The sequence below is a fragment of the Arctopsyche grandis genome, chromosome 13, assembly GCF_051622035.1.
Source record: "Arctopsyche grandis isolate Sample6627 chromosome 13, ASM5162203v2, whole genome shotgun sequence".
In the NCBI taxonomy this organism is placed as follows: domain Eukaryota; kingdom Metazoa; phylum Arthropoda; class Insecta; order Trichoptera; family Hydropsychidae; genus Arctopsyche; species Arctopsyche grandis.
This window is the reverse complement of record NC_135367.1, coordinates 2,262,585-2,274,400: the sequence shown is the minus strand read 5'-3', so window position 1 is coordinate 2,274,400 and position 11,816 is coordinate 2,262,585.

Sequence of the window (11,816 nt, the reverse complement as noted above, 5' to 3'; positions counted from 1 at the left end):
AATATCTTCTACGAAACGATTATTTATAAGTAATGTGTTACAAGGTACGACCGACGTGGGTCGTATGTCGGACAATAATCAGCATCGATTGGTTAGATTTACGGTGGTTTAAAGTGTACGATCGACATGTTGGTATGATATGTTATGACTGGTATCTACTGATAGTTGGATATCTACTGAATCTGAGTATCGACTGACTTTCTTTCTAAAATAAGTAGGAGTTTGTAGGCCATTGTGGCGCATTAGGTTCTTCCTGTAATGCCACAATGGTCCAAAACTATTAATAAATAAATAAATAATGTAAGGGGGGGGGGGGTGTTATTTCTTTGAATTCCGTTGCATACCTGGTCATCGGGGCAGTTGCAAGGACATCCCTAAAAATACCTAGTGTCTTGTGTTGTAAATTTGCTTCGGACATTGAAAAAATCAGCTGATAACTAAAAATAATTGTATGTGATGTATGTATGTAAGCTTATTGTAAAAAACTAAATGTATGTAAGCTTATTGTAAATCATATTAACAATTAGATACAACATAACTTCTTATTGAATACTTATCTCGCAGATAAAACTCCGTGAAGAGATATACTTTTAGCCGTGAAATGTCTGATTTGACATATTTGGCCAAAAATCAATATATATCGTGTATATATAAATACAATATATATATATAAAATTAACGAACGGCAAAAATAAAATTAAAAATCAGCTGATAACTAAAAATAAAACTATCACTGTTTGATCTGTATACATATGTATGTAACTTGTATTGGTTAGAAAGTTTGTTTTGGAGGATTAAACAATTAAATTTGAGGTTATGAGTTGCAGCCGGAGATTCATATGTATACTCATTTATGCAGTTAAGAATAGGTTATTAATACTAAGATTGCTTTAATGATTTGCTTTAAGAATAGATTATCAATGAGTGGTTGTCCATAAATGAGTTTATGTATTTACAGAAATGAACTTTTCAATCATCAGATAAATTAAATCAGCTGATAACTAAAAATAATTGTATGTGATGTATGTATGTAAATCATATTAACAATTAGATACAACATAACTTCTTATTGAATACTTATCTCGCAGATAAAACCAACTGAGGAGATATACAGTGAAATGTCAGATTTGACATATTTGGCCAAAAATCAATATATATCGTGTATTACATTACATGAAGCTAGACGCCAAATTTGAAATTTATATATACATATGAGAGTTAAAACTACAAATATTTAAATATTAGAGATAACGAGAACCTATAGAGCAAATTTTATAAAATATAGAGTGAATTATAGGCGTTTAAACAATTAAAATCTGAAATAGCATATCAAGGCGAAAAGGTTGAAGATAGATTATGGTAGCCTTACGTACCGTCATAAACGTCACCGTATCCGAGATTCTGGATATTTGTTACGCATTGTATACGATATTTTATCTCCAACGTAATGGCAGACGATACATTTACGTATATTGATGACCAAAATGAGCAATATGGCAAAGTATGAAAACGATCGGATAACAGATAAAAATGACCACTGACACGAAAGCCATGTGAAACGTAAAGGAGGTATGTAAAAAATCGAAAAGGTTAATGTTTTTTCCGATTCAAATAAATTTAATAAAAAAAAAATGAATATTTACTATTAGATTCGCATGTTTACGCTGTTTATATTACAAATACTGAGCGCAGCCGGGTAAAACATGTAATGATGAAATAAATATATTTTTTTTTAATATAGAAATTTTTTTCTCGAAATTGGGTTTCATCGAATGAATCACAAAAATTGAAATAGAATGGAGCATTTTCTTTCTCGAAAATATGGTGTTTTGTATGTATAGGTTTAATATAATAAATATTGCTATACACGTGTATATGTATGTATATTGTATGTAGTAGGCCTGAATAAATTGTCGCATTTAAAGTGGCTATAACTTTCAAAATGAATGCAAATTGTTTACAAAACTTTGAATCTTAAATTTTATGATGTTTAATTATATCCAAAATATGGCATCGTTCAGCTTCCAAATTCCGGCACATTCTATGGTAGCTCAATATACGTATAATACATATGAATATATAGGTGAGTTATAGCGTACAATTACTTTTTTTGTGTACGACTGTTTCACTGAATTATATAAACAAATTAAAAACTGTGCGGTTTCCGAAAAAAATATGTATTCAAGGTGAAAAAAACAACGTTATGCTCTAAATTTTAGAGGAAGCAACGAAACAATGAAATACGACACTTCACATAGAAATTAATTAAAGAATTTGTAAATTAAAAAATACGTATTTTCAAAAATAGTACACGACACGTAATTGCGACAATTACCGGTAAATTACTTTAATATTACTATAAAACATCTATGTATATCTTTGATCGTAATGCATGTACATATGTAAGTGGATCTAAAACTTTAATCATAAAATTTTTCGAATGACTTTATTTTCATATGTATTACATATATTATTTTATATATTCATTAGATTAGTTCATACTATGCAATTTTTACTTTATCTATGTTTTTATTACAATACATATTGTATTAAATTTTATTATAGCCAGCAGCATACATAGCTTGGTGGTTTCGTTAATGCTAGCCACCGAGAGGTTGCTAGGTTAGATCCCGTGGCCTTCATTGAAAATAACTTATTTTGAGTATTATCTGTAGTGCTGCTGGTCAAAATTGGATAATTGTGACTCCAAGTCGATCATTTCCTATCAGAGTTGCCAATTTATCTGATTTCATTGTTGAATCAGTTCCTCACAAAATTGGCGAAAACCATAATAACTACTTTTTCACCACTATTTGAATATGAGTTCAAAAATTATATTTGTACAGGTTTAATAGGCAACCGCATCACGGCATTATGGGAAAATATAAAAAAATGGGTTAATCAGCTATGCCACCTTTCCCAAAGTATAAAAAACAAATAAATGCCAGCTTCATAGCAACAGTTCGTTGGGAAGGGGGGGTGGGGGGTGGTAACCTCATGTTGAGGGCTCTACGGTCGAATTCTTTGGCCTTTACAGCGGGCTTTTAATTTCACTAAGCAACAGTTCCATAGTATATATTTTTGCTTTATCCATGTATATACGAAGGATCAATACATTAGTATTGTAGATATAAAATAAGTTAAGGTAACAAACAATCGCACCCAAAAAAATATTCTTTTTAAAATCTGCAACCCTAAAAGAATCAAAATTCTCATATATTGACACGCGGTGAGAAGATCACACGGTAAATATCCCTTCGGTGAAAAGGTCACGCGGTGAAATGTCTACGGTGAAATGTCCACGGTGAAATGTCCATGGTGAAATGTCCGCGGGGAAATGTTTACTGTCAAATGACCGCAAACAACTCATTAAATAAACTAACAAAAGAGCAAATTTTAACATTCACAAAGAAATTAATATGAAAGAGAAATACATAAACAAATCTAATATATAATTTCAAAAGAGACTTTGTATGTAAATATTGTTGGTTGGATAATGGTTGGCAACTTCGAAAACAAGTCAAAATTTCTATGACGACATGGTAACGGAGGGTACCAGGGGCGAAGGCTCGGGGGGCGCCGCCGGATTCTGGTATAATATTGTTACGTACACCGCCGAGTAAGTACAATCGGATTAGGCCGAGTAGCATCCCAGAGACTGTGTGACCGTTATAATTGGTTTCAAGGATTATCTCTAGACTAAGTGCAAGTAGGCTAAACAATGGCCACCGAATTGGCCGCTATTGGTCCCTTCTCAGAAGTGACCGATACCGTGGGACTGAGTGTCGTGGGAATACATATCCGGGTATATGCCTAAACAATAGGGAAGTAACCGGACGTCGAAGATGCCCTGAGCGACCGATCCGTTATAAGGCGGTACTTAGGCGATATCAAGACATTCTGGACGGAGCACTGCCAGTGTGTGTATCTCCTTAATCATCAATAAATGCTGTGAAACGACTGTGGCCTTTTACTTGGATCCTCCACCCACCCCTACGCAACAATATATTATACATCTTATATATAATTTCGAAAGAGACTTTGTAAGTTTGTAACTATAGTTGGTTGGAAATCGAAAACAAGTCAGTTTCTTTGACGATTCAATTGGTTGAATGTATATTTTTTTCGATTCAAATAAATTTAATAAAAAAAAATGAATATTTACTATTAGATTCGCCATGTTTAAGCAGTTTATATTACAAATACTGAGCGAGGCCGGATAAAACAACTAGTAATAAAATAAAACAAAAAATTTAATCAATCCTATGTTTGCAGAGCATTTATCATAACACAATGTTCACTTTGACAAGGGTTTGCTACAAATGGTTGCAAACCACGCGGCTGCATAGTCATTTCGATTGAATTTTGACTGTTTGAATTTCAGCATGTAAGAAAGACGAGCTATTCATAGGGTTGCGCAGATGACATTTCGATTATTAAAATTGAGTTGGATCTTTCTGGCAAGATTAAAATGGCAAAAGCCGAGACAAAAGTATGAAATGAGCATGCGGACACGTGGTTTGCAACCATTTGTAGCGCAGCGCTTTGACAAGTACATGTGTACCTACTTCACTAAAATTTTGACTTGTTCAACCGGGTCAAAGATTCCTACACAGGGGTGAAATGCAAATGTGGAAATTGAGTTTCACGGTGATACAACAGAACCGTCAGAATTTATCATTCGAATAATAAATACAAAGGAACATGCAACAAAATTAAACTAGAGGTATATTAAAATAATTATTATTCGACCGATTTATATGAGGGGTCGCTATTAAGTGTTGCCTATCCGTATTCCAGGGGCATTATCTGCTCGGGCCAATTTGTACGGAGGCAATTTGGGGAGTATTTTCTCGAGTGGCAGTATTTGTAATAAGCTATAATTGAATATCTTGCCGGGGATACTTGACAGATAACAAATCTCCTCTGTATCCGAAACTAATTGAGAGCCAATCGCGGCTTAATTCGCCGAACCCCACCGACCGACCGACGAACGATTAAAACACTTGTATATAAGTATGTATGTATGTATGTGATACGTACAAGATATAAAAAAAAAAAACATTTGTATATACAACAACTGGTATTGTCCAGAAAAGTCGAACATTTCCAAATTTCCGGGAAAAAACCTTCATAAAACTCTAACTTCTTCTAAAGTATTGTAGAGACTAGGTCAGTGCTACTCAAACGCTGGTCCGCAGCCCAGTACTGATCCGTGGATCGTTAGTATTTAAATTTCAATACCGATTCCCGATCCCTATTTCAGTTCAGATTCCCCATCCCTGCTCCAGTTCCGATTTCCAATTCTACATCAATTCCGATTCCCGATCCCTGTTTTATTCCCGATTTTTTTTTCAGTTCCAAATCCGATTAATTAATATTATAAGTATTGTTACGTACACCTCGGATTGAGCGAAATGCACTTAGACCAACGGATATCTGTTATCGGATTAACTAAGTGCATGCACTTACTTCCAAGGATTATATCTGGACTCTAAGTGCATTTAGGCTAAACAATGACCGTTATTAGTTATTTCTCAGAATCGGAACGGGGAGACCCAATGTCGTGGAAATACATATCCGAATACGTGACCATACAACAAGTAAACAGATTAGGCGTCCTGAGAGATCTACCCTTTATAAGGCGGTACGTAGGCGATATCATGTAATTCTGGACTGAGCACTGCCAGTGCGTGTATCTCCTTAATCATCAATAAATGCTGTGAAACGACTTTTGGCCTTTTACTTGGATCCTCCACCCACCCCTACGCAACAGTATTGTAACTTTATTTTAAATTATATATCAATTTGTTTCCGAAACCATCAGACTGTTCCAAAGCGGCGAGTGTCCTTAATAGATTAAGACATATATTAATTATATATTACATATATTAAATATATACATAATTATTACATACATACACATGTAAATCGAAACAACACTTGACATTACAGACATTTTTCATGTAACAATACGAATTTTTACATTAAATAATTATCCACAGAGACATCTATGGAGAGAAATTTGGCGAAACCTGAGATATAACACAATAACTCAAGGTTTGCAATAGAAAATTGGATAGGAAAAGTCAATTTTACAGGAACCATTTCAATGAAGATCAGAAAAATTGGCAAATTCTGATAAGAAATGATCGACCTCGACAAACCAAAGTCTGGCCAACAACGAGACTCTTGTGCGGAGGTTCCCAAAGTGGTCCGTAGGGACCTCCGGGGGTCCGTGAGGACTGCCAGGGGGTCCCTGACAGGAAGAAAAAAAAATGGGGGTCCACGGACCGGAATCAATGGAATCAAATTTAATCAAAATAATGCGGGTTTAAATACACAGTACAAGAAGAATTGATTGGATTAAGCACAAACGAAGAACTTAAGGTACAGTTTAGAAAGGGTTACCAGCAGTTCTGGCTGCAGAAAGATATCCCTGTTGCTTATCCTGTATTGTGGGCTATCGCAAGAAAGTTTTTGATAGCATTTCCTTCTTCGTAACTCGTGGAAAGAGGTTTTAGTGCAGTTACCAATTTTCTTTCGAAAAAAAGAAATCGGTTGCAAATCACTGAACGTGGAGATTTACGACTGTACCTTACGAATTTGAACCCAAATATTGACCAATTGATATCAGAGCATGAGGTTCATCCCTCTCATTAACAGAATTTATTATTTTATGTTCATTTTCATTAAAAAAAATTCAATAAAGATAAGAATAAAAAATATACATATTTTTTTTTACAATTGTCCGCTATACAAAAAAAACCTATCACAGTGTGTTCATATTTGTATTTAAAAATATTATAAAATTTAATAAAATAAAACTATTCAAATAAATTTGTAGATTTGGCCATGTTTAAGCGGTTTATATTACAAATACCAAGCGAAGCCGGGCAAAACCACTAGCTACATATATATGAATAAGAAAATCTAAAATTATAAGATATCCTTTCTAATGACCACGCTGTGATAATCAGATATTGGCAACATGCCCCGCGCCAAAAGGATACTGCTACAATTAAAATCTGATCTCTAAACGATAACCATACAGATATAATACCAACGATTTTTGCACGCTATAATACAATCGAAGCACATTCGAAAAACACGTTAAAAGTATATGCATATGTGTGTTATATAGATAGGTTTTACGGTGTGTGGGTGAGGTTAAACGTTTGCGCGTTAATTTAAAACGTGATACGGTGATATCCGGGCAAAAGGTCTCGGTATTGCAAATTTTGCGTAAAATTAATAGTTTAGGGGTGCGGCCAGATTTGAATCGCAAAACTGCGACTCCCGAAACCAAATACGGTTACGACTTAACCCTGCCGTGAATTATGACTTTCATATGACCGAAACTCGCGTGCCACCGCGAATAAAGTCTTATTTTGTGACCGTTGCTACCCCCCCAACCCCCCCTAACCACCCCTTCGCCTCGGCGGCAATTATAATATAATATGAAAACTATACTTATTATTAAGGATAATATTTCACGAATAAGGAGGAAGTAAATAAAATAAAAAAATACGTAAAAATAACGAGGAAAACGACGCGGCGTGAAAGAGTGGGTTTTTTTTTTATGAAAATCGAAAGTCGGCAAGAACGATGATGTTTCGAGACTGAGTGCTGCCAGCCAAAAGTTAGCTTTTCAACTTGTTGAAATGCCATAAGGACTTCGGGAACAGCTCTCATGCTATTTATTATTTACCCAGTATGTAGAAAATGTATTTCACATAAAATAAATGCTTAAATATATTCGAAAAAGTACACGAAAACCGCACTCGATTTGGTTCAAATGCTTTTCCATACAATCGGTCAACTACCACTGCTTGAAAATTTAAATGATTAATGTTCATAAACAAACCGCTATATTCATCAGTGAATGATCCAAGTGACAGCTTTTCAAAACTTTAAAATTTTAAAAAGTGTATTTTGTTTGATGGTCCGTGGTTTCATATTTTGTATCACAAATTAAAAATAAGTATGTAAAATAAAAAAGGAATTTGAGAAAGTTAAATAACAGCTTATCATATTAATTTTGGTTCGGCGATTACTGGTCACAAAGTCACTAAAATCTCTATAACGGAACATCTGGCAGCCGAAAATTCCATCATACTGTATCGTATGCTAAAAGGAACCACCGTTATAATTGGTTTCGAGGATTATCTCCAGGCTTGAGTGCAAGTCGGCTAACAACGAGAGACCCCCGAATGCACTTAGCAGCGGCACTCCAAGTTCACACCGTGTAGTAAAGTTATATCTACATATGTATGTATTTTCATGATATTGTAGCATATGCTAAAGAAGCCGCCGTTATAATTGGTGCTATAAGTGCTGTCGGCTAACAATGGATACCCCCGAATGGACTTAGTGGTCGGTAACGGCACCCAGCCACTTCCCGTGGAGTTCTTAGAACTGACAACGCGAAAGCGTGGGACTGCATATCCGAGTACGTGACTAAACAATTGGGAATTAACCAGGCGTCAAAGATGCCCTGAGCGACCTGTCCTTTATAAGGAGGTACTTATCATATCAAGACATTCTGGATGGAGCACTGGCAGTGCGTGTATCTCCTGAATCACCAATAAATGATGTGACACGACTTTGGCCTTTTACTTGGATCCTTCACCCACCTCTACGCAACAATACTAACGATAACTATGATACCAACGAGAACTTGAGTGCCAAATATTGTATATTCACGATTTTCATGGCAAAAATTGTCTTTGTGACCACCGCAATGTGACGAATAGTCTAATTACCATTAATTTTATACGAGACTAGTGTTGTACCCGATGTCATATCATCATATTAAGTTATTAAATTAAAAAAAATAATAGAAATGTGTCGGTTCGATCCGCACGCGGTCGAATTTTTTTCAAATACCTTTTTAATATATTTATGTTTAATTGTTTAATATGAAAAAAGGGTAAAAACTACCTACCTACCTACCTACTTACATGTAAACAATATAAAACACCAATAGAAAAATTAAATAATTAAATGAATTTTCAATAGATGGCGGTAAATTCTCTACCTAGAGGAAAAATTGGGAGCTAATAGTATATAAAGAAGTTTTTTTCTTTTGTTATTATATATTTTTGGAAGTGGTTTAGCTGTGATGTACATACATACATACGTATGTCGAATCGAAACGACTATTATAGTACGGCGAGCGTTATCTATAGCGTTATAACACGTAGATAGACACACATAATAGAGATATTATATATGCTCATATATGAATAGAGTAAATGACAGTGAAAAAAGCATCTTTTACGACTGTTTAACCCGTTGGGTGCTAACGACACGCCTGTCGCGTTCACAAAATTTCCGTAGCCGCGCGCGACTCACCGAGCGCGCTTTGTCCCTTTCCAACAGAAAGGTTCAAAAAAAAATACGCACTTGCTGTATTAACGCGAGAATCATTCAATGTTTTCGCCTAAAGGTCTCTATACACTCTATTTTAAATTTTATATAATGTTATTTACTGTTTATTTTTTAACTTATTCAAAAAATATAGACGTTTTGGTGATTATATTTTTATACAAAAAGCTTAGTAAATATTACTCTTAGTAAATGTAAGTGAATATACTAAAATGTCTAATGGGTGATCCAAATATGATGCTATATGTAAAAATGCCAATTTTTTTTCGATTTACCTGCTTACACGATAATGGTGAGTCGATTTCTGGAAAACATCATGTAATACCTTTTAGCAATTGTAGACTTTTACGCTATCTTTTAAGGGAACTAAATAAGGGAAAAACCACAAGTTCCTTTTTTACGGGATATCATATAAAAAGTACATTCAGTCTTAGCTCAACTGTCGTTTGAGACTTCACGACTTGACTTACGTATCTACTTGATTTTCCGCTACACATTTACAACCTGGACCGTCTTAGACAGTGCAGATTTTGAATAAATGTATGTATATAATTTCGAGTATACAAATCGAGTAAACATTCGAGTGTTGTTACTATTATATTTTTATAATTTCATTAATTTTATAATTTCGTGATTGAACAAAGCAATTTATATGCAGTAGAAATATTAACTAGATCGAATTGTGAGCATAGCCGTATAGCACGCTGGAAAGATATAACAGTCGACGAATTTAAAATTTGGCTAGGACTTTTGCTGCACATGGGGACCATACGATTGAATCGTCAAAGTGCTTATTGAAAAAAACATTATTTATTCAATCTCACCACATTCTCCCAATTTATGTCTCGTGATAGATTTTTTTTGATTCAGAGGGCTTTGCATTTTTATAATAATGAAGAAGATGATACTAGCGAAAATAATGAATAAATATATAGGTACTGTATAGCGTGCTTTATGCAAGATTCAGGTAGACGCGCCTTCCAAGAAATGTCTAGACCTCCACACTGTCAAAAAATTTTTGAGACAGAGCTATTTAATAAAATATCAGCATAGCACGGATTCTAGCTCAGCATTGAAAGTGTTAATTGAACATAAATTTGTCGTCCTATTTACGTCTCATTTACATTTACAGATACTTTTTGAACATAATATGTAGTATATAAATGGTTAGAATGTCTATAAAAAAAAACATCGCGTCCCAAATTCCATACACCAGCAACCGTACATATGTATATATATATATATATATATATATATATATATATATATATATATATATATATATATATATATATATATATATATATATATATATATAATATTCTGCAGGAAAATTGCACGTTGACTGTTTCGAAGGTGAATAAAACAATGACGAAGATGAAGACGAAGAATAAAAAAATAATAATAAGTCTCGTTTGTGACGAGTGTCCGTAAGTCTGGAGAGGATACCGGCACACAGGGGGTTAACGCTTTCTGCACCTTTAACTCCTTTGGAAGGGAGGGGGAGTATTGTGCAATACCTGTTCCGGGTATGGGGTGGCTACGCCAAAACGTTTTGTAAATAATTATCCGTCACGGCGGCTTTTCAAACACACTTTGGTGCCCTCCTCGCCCTCGACTTCATCCCTTACCCTCTCGCCCTCTCTAAAATTCACATCGAGACGAATTAAACGACAAAGAAGTGGCCGAGGGGTTGTCCCTTCCTCCCCTCGTTCGACTCAGATCTGCCCTCCCTTTATGAATACCAACGAAAGCTTCGAGAAATGGAACCGACCCACACCTGTCAATGCAGTTGGGCTCAACCCGGAAAAACACACACCCGGAATACTTCCATGAAAATTATCATACCAATCTCTAACAATTAATTGAAAACTGCATCTATGTATGTATTTGCACATTAGCATAATCCGCAATATAAAAATTGTCAAATTACTACGTATTATAAATGAAACAGTAAACTACTTTCATTACAACATCGCGTATATATGTAGACATTTACAAAAAGATGGAATTTGAAATCGGTAGAGAATCCGAATAAAAAAGATGATAATTTCCAAAAATAAAAATTAGTTAGCTTGGTGACTTACAGTCATTCTAAATAACTGTCAAATTCATGAAAAAAAAAATTAAACCACCGTAATAAATGAAAGTCGATTTCAGTTCAATCACAGTGTTTAGATTTGTAGATGGTTCTAAGGACCATGTTCGGAAGTTTGTGGAGATGATTAATATGCCTTCTTTTTTCCTTGTATTTTGTTTATTTTTGAATAATGTATATCTTTCACGCGCGTGCTCAATGAGGTTTAATGCTCTATGATTTATGGTGACTCTATATAGACCCATCTATTAATATCCATCTTCATAGATGAGTCTATGAAGAGCACCTTTACGTGTCTCATTAACCGTTCGTGAGCAATTCGCCTCAT